This window comes from Salvelinus alpinus, chromosome 2 (genome assembly GCF_045679555.1).
Source record: "Salvelinus alpinus chromosome 2, SLU_Salpinus.1, whole genome shotgun sequence".
Lineage (NCBI taxonomy): Eukaryota > Metazoa > Chordata > Actinopteri > Salmoniformes > Salmonidae > Salvelinus > Salvelinus alpinus.
Genome location: NC_092087.1, coordinates 13,618,331 through 13,631,677, shown reverse-complemented (window position 1 = coordinate 13,631,677; position 13,347 = coordinate 13,618,331). Strand labels below are relative to the sequence as shown.

At 40.4% G+C, this 13,347-nt stretch overlaps 1 protein-coding gene across 2 annotated transcripts in view; it reads right to left on the bottom strand.

The window, feature by feature from the left end:
* Nucleotides 1-13,347, bottom strand: part of LOC139542599 (metabotropic glutamate receptor 4-like) — a 277,141-nt gene that overhangs the window by 149,260 nt on the left and 114,534 nt on the right. The gene's annotated exons all lie outside the window — the stretch shown is intronic.

The following is a 13,347-nucleotide window of genomic DNA, read 5'->3' as shown; positions in this document are numbered from 1 at the left end:
TAATCTTGTTTCTCATGGTCTGAGTCCTTTAGGTTCCTTTTGGCAAACTCCAAGTGGGCTGTCATGTGCCTTTTACTGAGGAGTGGCTTACGTCTGGCCACTCTACCATGAAGTAAAGGCATGATTAGTGGAGTGCTGTAGAGATGGTTGTCCTTCTGGAAGGTTCTCCCATCTTCACAGAGGAACTGTAGAGCTCTGTCAGAGTGATCATCGGGTTCTTGGTCACCTCCCTGACCACAGATTGCTCAGTTTGGCCGTGTGGCCAGCTCTAGGAACAGTCTTGGTGGTTCCAAACTTCTTCCATTTAAGAATGATGGAGGCCACTGTGTTCTTGTGGATCTTCAACGATGCACATATATTTTGGTACCCTTCCCCAGATCTATGCCTCAACACAATCTTGTCTCAGAGTTCTACGGACAATTTGTTCGACTTCATGGCTTGGTTTTTCCTCTGACATGCACTGTCAACAGTGGGACCTTATATAGACAGGTGTGTGCCTTTCCAAATCATGTCTAGTCAATTGAATTTGTCACAAGTGGACTCCAATCAAGTTGTAGAAACATCTCAAGGATAATATATAGAAACAGGATGCACCTGAGCTCAATTTCAAGTCTCATAGCAAAAGGGTCTGAATACTTATGTAAATAATAATTGTAATAATAAACCTGTTTTTGCTTTGGCATTATGAGGTATTTTGTGTAGATTGTTGAGGATTTTTTTTATTTAATCAATTTTAGAATAAGGCTGTAACGTAACAACATTTTGAAAAAGTCAAAGGGTCTGAATACTTTCCGAAGCCACTGTGCTCAGAGGTCCGTTATTACAATGTTTTAACCACTTCTATAACAATAGTAGACTATCAGATACTCAGCAAGGTCTGATTTCACTATTGCTGAAACAGGACCCACGTGGTAAATATAAACATCCAGTCCACCTAAAAAACTGGAGGCCCCTTACACTTCAGTGTTGTAATGCAACATTTTTTGCAAAATGCATAGCTCATGGAATTATTTATTTTTTTCCGGATATTATTCATTCTAATCAGACAGGTTTTTTACATGGACAATACATTGGAGATAATATAGGGCAAACCAGGCCTGGTATTCATAACTGATTTTGAAAAGGCCTTTGATAAAGTATTTATATACTGTATAAATGCCTGGACTATTTTAAATTATATGGGGGATTGGAAATTATGCAGACAATTACATTGATAGAACCCACAATCTATGTGCAATATTAAAGCTGATCTACCCGCCCCCCCAAACCAAAAATCACCAACACAACAACTCAACAAAAAATCACCAACACCAATACTAAAGCACCAACACAACATCACCAACGCTAAAGTACCAACGCAACACCACCAACACTAAAGCACCAACACTAAACACCAACACAACAACACCAGCAACACTAAACCACCATCACAACACCACCCACACTAAATAACCAAAACAACACCACCAACACTAAAGCACCAACACAACAACAACAACACTAAAGCACCAACACAATACCACCAACACTAACGCACCAGCACAACAACAACAACACCAACACTAAAGCACCAACACAATACCACCAACACTAAATCACCAACACAACAACAACAACACCAACACTAAACCACCAACACAACTCCACCAACACTAAAGCACCAACACAACACAACACCAGCAACACTAAAACACCAACACAACAACAACATTACCACCGACACTAAAGCACCAACACAACACAACACAACAACAACACCACCAACACTAAAGCACCAACACAACACCATCAACACTAAAGCACCAGCACAACACCACCAACACTAAAGCACCAACACAACAACAACACCAGCAACACTAAAGCACCAACACAACAACAACACCAGCAACACTAAAGCACCATCATAAAAACATCACCAGCAACACTAAAGCACCAACACATCAACAACACCAGCAACACTAAAGCACCATCACAAAAACATCACCAGCAACACTAAACCACCAATACAACAACAACACCACCAACACGAAAGCACCAACACAACAACACCACCAACACTAAAACAACAACACCAGCAACACTAAAGCACCTTGGAAGCAGTCAGGGAGGGATTTGGGAGGCTTGGATATATCATGGTGTTTACGTACGATTTGACATGACCCTCTTTGAGTTGAAATACACATCCTTTGATTGCTTCAGCCTCTGTGACATGCACTTTCAATCTGTCTCTTTCAGACCAATTCCCCAAGTAGGGTTTAGTCATCTATATTTTCTAAACTATTTGTGGAGGTGCAAGGCAAGATTGTGCCAAGCTCAGAAAATGGTCTGAATTACCTTTTTTTTTGTACCCTCCCCCTGCCTTGGGAGATAGACAGATGTGGTATCTTTGGGCCTCCTCCAGCAAACAAGTAAACACAGTTATGTGAATGGTGTGCTTTCATGTAATGTCATAACATATTTTTGGATTAATCAATATCTTGAACAAGGTTAGAATCAAATCTGATACTGTGTAATGTATTTTTTCAGTCATAAAAAATATGCTGTATGAATCATCTAAATCTTATAGATAACTGATGTGAAATTAACTATTTTATTTTCTACATGTTATATTCAAGGTAGGCTATTGAAGTTAATTAAATGTACTATTAGATTTTACTGTTACAAGATTACGTACTGATGGTGAAATGTAGTGTCGCATACCCTCCTGGTGTGATTTTGGTTAAAACTCTTGACCGTGCATTTTCAGTAATTCACGTCTAAATTTAAATTTGCTAGAGACTAGAGAGAGAGGGAGAAAGACGAAAAGCCTTCTTAAACTGCAATTAAAGAGTATAGGAAGAGCCATGAATTCAGACGAGGCATGTTTAAGGTAGATAAGGTGAAACCAACTGACGGTCTTTCCCCTATTTCAGTAGCAGCAGACATGTTATTGTTAAATAGTCTTCCCAGCCCTGATGAATGAGCCCGAGCACGACAACAGCTGGAGAAATGTGTTTGGTCACACAAGTCATTGGAAATGGAGGTTCTTTTAGCAGGGAGTTTCCTCCATGAAATGTTCCTTTCCCTTTTCAAGGAATCTCCCTCCCTAATGAAGGCTTTCCACCACAAGCACAAGTCTGTTAGGATTCACAATGTAATTCACAGGTCTCTTACATGCATGTATAGCCATTTGTCAGGCTATATTTGTATAGGCATATACAGTGGGGAGAACAAGTATTTGATACACTGCCGATTTTGCAGGTTTTCCTACTTACAAAGCATGTAGAGGTCTGTAATTTTTATCATAGGTACACTTCAACTGTGAGAGACGGAATCTAAAACAAAAATCCAGAAAATCATATTGTATGATTTTTAAATAATTAATTTGCATTTTATTGCATGACATAAGTATTTGATCACCTACCAACCAGTAAGAATTCCGGCTCTCACAGACCTGTTAGTTTTTCTTTAAGAAGCCCTCCTGTTCTCCACTCATTACCTGTATTAACTGCACCTGTTTGAACTCGTTACCTGTATAAAAGACACCTGTCCACACACAATCAAACAGATTCCAACCTCTCCACAATGGCCAAGACCAGAGAGCTGTGTAAGGACATCAGGGATATAATTGTAGACCTGCACAAGGCTGGGATGGGCTACAGGACAATAGGCAAGCAGCTTGGTGAGAAGGAAACAACTGTTGGCGCAATTATTAGAAAATGGAAGAAGTTCAAGATGACGGTCAATCACCCTCGGTCTGGGGCTCCATGCAAGATTTCACCTCGTGGGGCATCAATGATCATGAGGAAGGTGAGGGATCAGCCCAGAACTACACGGCAGGACCTGGTCAATGACCTGAAGAGAGCTGGGACCACAGTCTCAAAGAAAACCATTAGTAACACACTACGCCGTCATGGATTAAAATCCTGCAGCGCACGCAAAGTCCCCCTGCTTAAGCCAGTGCATGTCCAGGCCTGTCTGAAGTTTGCCAATGACCATCTGGATGATCCAGAGGAGGAATGGGAGAAGGTCATGTGGTCTGATGAGACAAAAATAGAGCTTTTTGGTCTAACTCCACTCGCCGTGTTTGGAGGAAGAAGAAGTATGAGTACAACCCCAAGAACACCATCCCAACCGTGAAGCATGGAGGTGGAAACATCATTCTTTGGGGATGCTTTTCTGCAAAGGGGACAGGACGACTGCACCGTATTGAGGGGAGGATGGATGGGGCCATGTATCGCGAGATCTTGGCCAACAACCTCCTTCCCTCAGTAAGAGCATTGAAGATGGGTCGTGGCTGGGTCTTCCAGCATGACAACGACACGAAGCACACAGCCATGGCAACTAAGGAGTGGCTCCGTAAGAAGCATCTCAAGGTCCTGGAGTGGCCTAGCCAGTCTCCAGACCTGAACCCAATAGAAAATCTTTGGAGGGAGCTGAAAGTCCGTATTGCCCAGCGACAGCCCCGAAACCTGAAGGATCTGGAGAAGATCTGTAGGGAGGAGTGGGCCAAAATCCCTGCTGCAGTGTGTGCAAACCTAGTCAAGAACTACAGGAAACGTATGATCTCTGTAATTGCAAACAAAGGTTTCTGTACCAAATATTAAGTTCTGCTTTTCTGATGTATCAAATACTTATGTCATGCAATAAAATGCAAATTAATTACTTAAAAATCATACAATGTGATTTTCTGGATTTTTGTTTTAGATTCCGTCTCTCATAGTTGAAGTGTACCTATGATAATAATTACAGACCTCTACATGCTTTGTAAGTAGGAAAACCTGCAAAATCGGCAGTGTATCAAATACTTGTTCTCCCCACTGTATATGATGGGCTGGCTTGCTCCTAAAAATATATTCTAGTGTCAGGACAGTTAGTTAGTGTGACATGGATGTGAGATTTCACATGTTTTTGTGGGCGTATTATCGTTGTTCTTACAGGATGTCAGTCAAATGACTGAGGACATGTTATGAAGTTTCAAGTTTTAACTTTATTTGTCCCAGAGGGCAATTGGTTTTGGTTATGGTAAATCATACAAACGCATACGTATGAAACTAGGCAGACACTAAATACAGCAAACTAAAGTCCCTCTGATTTCCATTGAAAAACCAGATGGGCTCCAGGCACAGGAAGGTGACCAACCAGGTAGTGAACAGAGGTCATCTTAGCTCATTGCCCCTGAGCTAAGCCATAGGCATTAGCTGTGGTGGCTAACACAAGTATTTGGGGCTCAGGCAAGACTAGTACTCATTCAAGCATTGGTTCTGCCAGGTCATGGCTAGAGATGAACGGTGGGTGGTTGAAGGATGGTTGGAAAATGTCCCAATACCAGACAGATTCCTAAAACCCTGGATAGCACTTGAGACTAGAGGCTCCCTGAATATTTCCTCCCTGACACTTCAGTGGAAAGGGGGCATCTTGCCAAATAGGGGGAGTAACAGTTCACAACTTGCCTTGAGTGTTTGAGTACCTGCGCTTAAGCAGGTTGACTGGCAGGTTTAAACACTGTGTCACCAACTGCTGTGGGGCAGCTCTGTTCCTGAAAACCACCAGATCCACTCACAGAGATACACTGGGGATAATCAGTTATGACAGACAGTTGAAAGTGAGTTAAAGTGTAATCTATTCATAATCAAGACGCTGGAATGAATATTGAATCTGACATGTTGCAGTGGAATCAGTCATGTCCAGAAATCACATGGGCTATTCTAGTCAACTAACTATGATAACAAAATAGTTGCTAAGGTGCTGAGAAGCAACTGTAGAATGCATTGGGAAACCATGTAAATGGTGAGTTAATATATTTCCCAGAGAATAAATACATCCTAATATTCCAGCTTTGGGAAAGCATTCATGTGACATCCTATGAACACAATGTAGTTATTACATTACAGAGAGAGAGAGAGATAGAGAGACAGAGAAAGACCGAGAGAGAGAGACAGCAAGAGAGAGAGAGACAGAGAGAGGGAGAGAGAGACAGAGAGAGAGGGACAGAGAGAGAGGGACAGAGAGAGAGGGACAGAGAGAGAGGGACAGAGAGAGAGAGACAGAGAGAGACAGAGAGAGAGACAGAGAGAGAGACAGAGAGGGAGACAGAGAGAGATGCTATTTGGCCCTAAACAGAGAGTACACAGTGGCAGAATACCTGACCACTGTGACTGACCCAAACTTAAGGAAAGCTTTGACTATGTACAGACTCAGTGAGCATAGCCTTGCTATTGAGAAAGGCCGCCGTAGGCAGACATGGCTCTCAAGAGAAGACAGGCTATGTGCTCACTGCCCACAAAATGAGGTGGAAACTGAGCTGCACTTCCTAACCTCCTGCCCAATGTATGACCATATTAGAGAGACATATTTCCCACAGATTACACAGATCCACAAAGAATTTGAAAACAAATCCAATTTTGATAAACTCCCATATCTACTGGGAGAAATTCCACAGTGTGCCATCACAGCAGCAAGATTTGTGACCTGTTGCCACAAGAAAAGGGCAACCAGTGAAGAACAAACACCATTGTAAATACAACCCATATTTATGCTTATTTATTTTAACTTGTGTGCTTTAACCATTTGTACATTGTTACAACACTGTATATATATAATATAACATTTGTAATGTCTTTATTGTTTTGAAACTTCTGTATGTGTAATGTTTACTGTTAATTTGTATTGTTTATTTCACTTTTGTATAATATCTACCTCACTTGCTTTGGCAATGTTAACACATGTTTCCCATGCCAATAAAGCCCCTTGAATTGAATTGAATTGAATTGAGAGAGACAGAGAGAGAGACAGAGAGAGGGAGACAGAGAGAGAGACCAAGAGAGACAGAGAGAGAGACAGAGAGAGGGGGACAGAGTGAGACAGAGAGACCAAGAGAGACAGAGAGTGAATGGCCTCCCCATTGGCAGTTATCTTAGCCGTTACAAAGAATAATGTACTGAAATCATGCAAAGCGAGTATGTATCCGTACATTACATTTCAAATCATAACACCGCTCTGGGTATGTTCATTAAGTATTGAAAGCTATTCTTGCCTCAAACTTTGGATTTCCATAAGCTCATTAGTGATCATATTGCTCCACAGATCATCAGGGTTGGGGCAAGAAATTACTCTGCTACAAACGACCAGAGAAGGCAGCTTCAGCTAGAAATATGGTAATTAATAATGTCTTTGTGGGTAGACTGATTAAAATTCCAGCAGGATAACAATGTACCAAATGGGTTTATGCCCACCCTGCTTTTCACCCATCAGCACCATATTGAGATTTTATACCGAGAAGATTACTGTTATCAAAATGAACATTCAAATAATGCTTAGTACATCTGACCCTGATGAGTCCTTGTGGTTGGGCCAGGCCTATTACATTGCATATCTAGCTCCTAATAATCTGCTACATTCACACACCTCTTCTCCAAGGCCTGGAGGTTATTGCCAGGTCATGCTAGCAAAATAGGTTTCTAACCTCCAAGGGTCTTTCATGGTTGAATAAATAAATATTGATGTCAATCCGTTCATAATGATTTTAGACAAGTGGGAACTCCATACCTCACAGGAAGAATAGTGAGTCTCATTCAACTTTCCCTCCAGAGCGTCTACAGTGCCATCAGAAAGTATTCACACCCCTTAACTTTTCCCACATTTTGTTGTGTTTGAGCCTGAATTAAAAATGGATTCAATTGAGATTTTTTTTGTCACTGGCCTACACATTATACCCCATAATGTCGAAGTGGAATTATGTTTTTCGATAATTTTACAAAATCATTTAAAATGAAAGGCTGAAATATCTTCAGTCAATAAGTATTCAACCAGTGGAGGCTCTTCAGAGGAGGAAAGGGAGGACCATCCTTCTCAGTGAATTTCATAAATGTTTTAATTGTAAAACATTTAAACAGTTATCATTTTTACATAAAACAATACTAAATATAATCACATCACCAAATAATTGATTAAAACATACTATTTTTCTAAGAAGATCTACAGTAGCCTCAACAGCACTCTGTGGGGTAGCACCATGGTGTAGCTGGAGGACAGCTAGCTTCCATCCTCCTCTGAGTACATTGATTTCAATACAAAACCTAGGAGGCTATTGGTTTTCACCCCCTTCCATACACTTACACAGTAATTATGGCAACTTCCGGAGGACGTCCTCCAGCCTATCAGAGCTCTTTCAGCATGAACAGACATGTTGTCCACCCAATCAAAGGATCAGATCATTAATCTAGTACTGAAAGCATAAACTACAGCTACTAGCTAGCACTGCAGTGTATAACATGTGGTGAGTAGTTGACTCAAAGAGAGAGAAAGACAGTTTTTAACAAATTATTTTCTTCCAAGGTGAAGGAGAATCAAGACAGAAATAGAGAGATTGTCATTTTTTTGTCTTTCAATTTCACTTACTTAGCTAGCAAATGCAGCTAGCAGGTTTAGCCTACTGAAACACCCTGCTCAAACAGAAGGATGCTATGTTAGCTAGCTGGCTATGACTTTCCAACACAACACTGGAACTATTCCACGTCAAGGTAAGCTTTTGGTATTACTAATTTATTGCCACTGGGCCCGCCGTTGTAACTGCTTACTGACTGTACACTGTAAGGTTATTGCATGATTGTAGCGGATTTACTAACGTGTTAGTTCTATTAGCTATGCTGACTATGATGTTACTTTAGCTAATATGATAACAACGATGTAGGCTGTGTGAAGCGGTATGGCTTGGGAATGTTTTTTTAGGCTGGTCATATACAGCTGATGTGTTGTGCATTGAAGTCCACAAGCGAAGGGAAGAGGTGAGAGGAGTAAAGCACATAGATGAATACAAAATGGATACTATGAAAGTGAACTGTGTTTACGCGTGATAAGGGGTGTATTCATTCCACCAATTGTGTTGAAAAATGTTTCTTAAACAGAGCCAAATGGAACAAAATGGTGATAAACCGTTTAGAAACGTTTGTTTGCAACTGTTGGACTAATGATTACACCCTATATCAGCTAGATGCAGTAAAGAGTGTGCAAGGCGGTATTGAATGTCACTGTCTGTCCATGTGTCACTGTCTGTGACCTCAAATGTGTCTCTTGACCTGGGTACACCTACGTTGTAAACTTTCATTCATAGGGTGGCAGGTAGCCTAGTGGTTAGAGCTTTGGGCCAGTACCCGAAAAGGTTGACGGATTGAATCCCCGAGCTGACAAGGTAAAAATCTGTTGTTCTGCCCCTGAGCAAGGCAGTTAACCCACTGTTCCCCGAAGACGTGGATGTCTATTATGGCAGCCCACCGCACCTCTCTGATTCAGAGGGGTTGGGTTAAATGCGGAAGACACATTTCAGTTGAAGGCATTTAGTTGTACAACTGACTACGTATCCCCGTTCCCTGGGTTGTAGCAACCTCATGATGGGTATAGAGATAATTAGAGTATCAAGTAGTAGCCTAAACCTATCGCTGTTACATTGAACTGGGTGAATTGAAAATGATTGAGAGTCATCCAATATGCTGTAATAGAAATAAGGCCCTGCTCAGGAAAAAATAATCGTCCTCCCTCATCTTAAACGGCACGGAATGCCACTGTATTCAATCCCTTTGTTATGGCAAGCCTAAATAAGTTCAGGAGTAAATATTTGATTAACGTTGCATAAAAAGTTGTACTAGGTGTGCAAAAATAGTGATCAACATGATATTTGAATGACTACCTCATCTCTGTTCCCCACAAATACTATTATCTGTAAGGTCCCTCAGTCGAGCAGTACATTTTAAACACAAATTCAACCACAAAGACCAGGGAGATTTTCCAATGCCTCACAAAGAGGGGGACCTATTGGTAGATAAAAAATAAAAAAAGCAGACATTGAATATCTCTTTGAGGATGGTGAAGTTATTAAATGCGTTTTTACGTTTTGGATGGTGTATCAGTACACCAAGTCACTACAAAGATAAAGCCATCCATCCTAACTTTGTTGCCGGAGAAGAAAGAATATACTCAGGGATTTCACCATGAGGAGAATGGTGACTTTAAAACAGTTACAGAATTGAATGTATGTGATAAGGGAAAACTGAGGATGAATCAACAACATTGTAGTTACTTCACAATACTAACTTAAATGACAGAGTGAAAAGAAGGACGCCTGTATAGAATAAAAATATTCCAAAACATGCATCCTGTTTGCAATAAGGCACTAAAGTAAAAGTGCTAAAAATGTGACAAAGAATGTGTATGTGTGTGTGTACACGACCGTTCAAAAGTTTGGGGTCACTTAGAAATGTCCTTGTTTTTGAAAGAAAAATATAAAAAGTTGCCCATTAAAATAACATCAAATTGATCAGAAATACAGTGTAGACATATTTAATGTTTTAAATGACAATTGTAGCTGGAAACGGCAGATTTTTTATGGAATATCTACATAGGCATACAGAGGCCTCCTCAGAACCATCACTCCTGGCAGCTTCATTAAATAGTACCCACAAAACAAAAGTCTTAACATCAACAGTGAAGAGGCAAAAAAAGTGATTTTCTTTAAAAACAAGGACATTTCTAAGTGACCCCAAACTTTTTAACGGTGGTGTATATAATATGTATATGTGTATATAGGTGTGTGTGTATATATATATTTGTGTGTATGTATATACAGTGTATTCGGAAAGTATACTGACCCCTTGACTTTTTCCACATTTGTTGGTTTACAACTTTACTCTAAAATAGATTTTTTTTTAAGAAAAAAGTCCTCAACAATCTACACACAATACACCATAATGACAAAGTGAAAACCGATTTTTTGAATTTGTAGCAAATTTATAAAAATATAAAAAACACCTTATTTACATAAGTATTCAGACCCTTTGCTATGAGACTCGAAATTGAGCTCAGGTGTATCCTGTTTCCATTGATCATCCTTGATATATTTATACAACTTGATTGGAGTCCACCTGTTGTAATTCAATTGATTGGACATGATTTGAAAAGGCACACATCTGTCTATATAAGGTCACACATTTGGCAGTACATGTCAGAGCAAAAACCAAGCCTTGAGGTCAAAGGAATTGTCCGTAGAGCTCCGAGACAAGATTGTGTCAAGGTGGAAGGATACCAAAAATGTCTTCAGTATTGAAGGTCCCCAAGAACACAGTGGATTGCATCATTCTTAAATGGAATAGGTTTGGAACCACCAAGACTCTTTCTAGAGCTGGCCGCTCGGCCAAACAGAGCAGTTGGGGGAAAAGGGCCTTGGTCGGGGAGGTGACCAAGAACCTAATGGCAGGGAGGTGACCAAGAACCTAAGAACCTAACCAATCAGGCCTTTATGGTAGAGAGGCCAGACATAGTAAAAGGCACATAACAGCCAGCTTGGAGTTTGCCAAAAGGAACCTAAAGGACTCAGATCATGAGAAACAAGATTATCTAGTCTGATGAAACCAAGACTGAACTCTTTGGCCTGAATGCCAAGCGTCACATCTGGAGGAAACCTGGCACTATCCCTACAGTGAAGCATGGTGGTGGCAGCATCATGCTGTGGGGATGTTTTTCAGTGGCAGGGACTGGGAGACTTGTCAGGATCAAGGGAAAGATGAACGGAGCAAAGCACAGAGAGATCCTTGATGAAAACCTCCTCCAGAGTGCTCAGGACCTCAAACTGGGGCGAAGGTTCACCTTCCAACAGGACAACAACCATAAGCACACAGCCAAGACCACGCAGGAGTGGCTTCAGGACAAGTCTCTGAATGTCCTTAAGTGGCCCAGCAAGAGCCCGTACTTGAACCTGATCGAACATCTCTGGAGAGACCTGAAAATATCTGTGCGGCGATGCTCCCCATCCAACCTGACAGAGCTTGAGAGGATCTGCAGAGAAGAATTGGAGAAACTCCCCAAATACAGGTGTGCCTCGCTTGTAGTATCATACCCAAGATGACTCAAGGCTCTAATCGCTGCCAAAGGTGCTTCATCAAAGTACTGAGTAAAGGGTTTGAATACTTATGTAAATGTGGGAACTCCTTCAAGACTGTTGGAAAAGCTTTCCTCATGAAGCTGGTTGAGATATTCCCAAGAGTATACAAAGCTGTCATCAGGTCAAATGGTGGCTATTTTGAAGAATTTTAAATATTAAATATGTTTTGATTTGTTTAACAGTTTTTTGGTTACTACATGATTCCATATGTGTTATTTCATAGTCTTGATGTCTTCACTGTTATTCTACAATGTAGAAAATAGTAAAAATAAAGAAAAACCCTGGAATGAGTAGGTCCAAACTTTTGACTAATTCTGTGTGTTTATACAAAAAAATATATATGGGGGATTGGAAATGATGCAGAAATGATGCAGACGAAGCATTATGTTTGGGGTACGTCCAACAGTACCTCTCTTCATATTTTCGAGCACGTGGTGGCTGCATCATGTTATGGGTATGCTTGTCATTGGCAAGGACAAGGAAGTATTTTAGGATAAAAAAAATGGAATGGAGCTAATCACAGGCAAAATCCTAGAATAGAACCTGGTTCAGTCTGCTTTCCAACAGACACTGGGAGACAAATTCATCCTTCAGCTGGACAATAACCTAAAACACAAGGCCAAATATACACTGGAGTTGCTGATCAAGACAACATTGAATGTTCCTGAGTGACCAAGTTACAATTTTGTGTAGATGGGTGAGATTAACCCAACGAGAGAAGGTCACAAGTGTTTCCATAAAAGCTGTCTGGGTTTAAACATCTTCTATTGTACATAAAGTTAATAGTTTAATCAGTTGATAGTGACAGAATTAGATTACTTCCCAATCAAAGTCAGCCTCTGAATGTCAAAGAAACGAAACAATGATACCCCATATCCATCGGAGTCACATATTTCCCAGGTATTTTACAGCCTGTTTCTAGTGTAAATCACTGCGCACCAAAACGCTGTTATAGATCACTTTATATAATGGGATCCCTTTTATTTTCTTCAAAATGTTAAGCTAACAAGGGGTAGGACTGTGATTTTTTGCCATTTTCTTGAAAAAAGGTAGGCCTATAGTATACCCTCTCATACCCCCTCAATTCGAGTATTGGTTTTAACTTAACAGCCTATTTAAAAAGTGCATGGTGAGTGAAGGAATTTACAAATCTATGGATGTAGCAGCCTATAGCCAAATTTGGTCATTCTTAAATAGGAAAAAATAGGCTTCAACACAAAGCCCTCTTGTTGTTAGCAATGTCTAATTAAAATGAAGATGGTTTAAATGAATTATGGCTACATGAATTTGCCTTCTTTCAGCACCATGAGCTGTCCATTTCCACAGCTGCTGCTTTAAGTTTCAGCACCAAAATGTAACTTACTAGAATCTGGCTTATTGTGAAGTCAATAACTCTGATAAATACATCATGTGCAAGAAACATTTAATTAAATCTA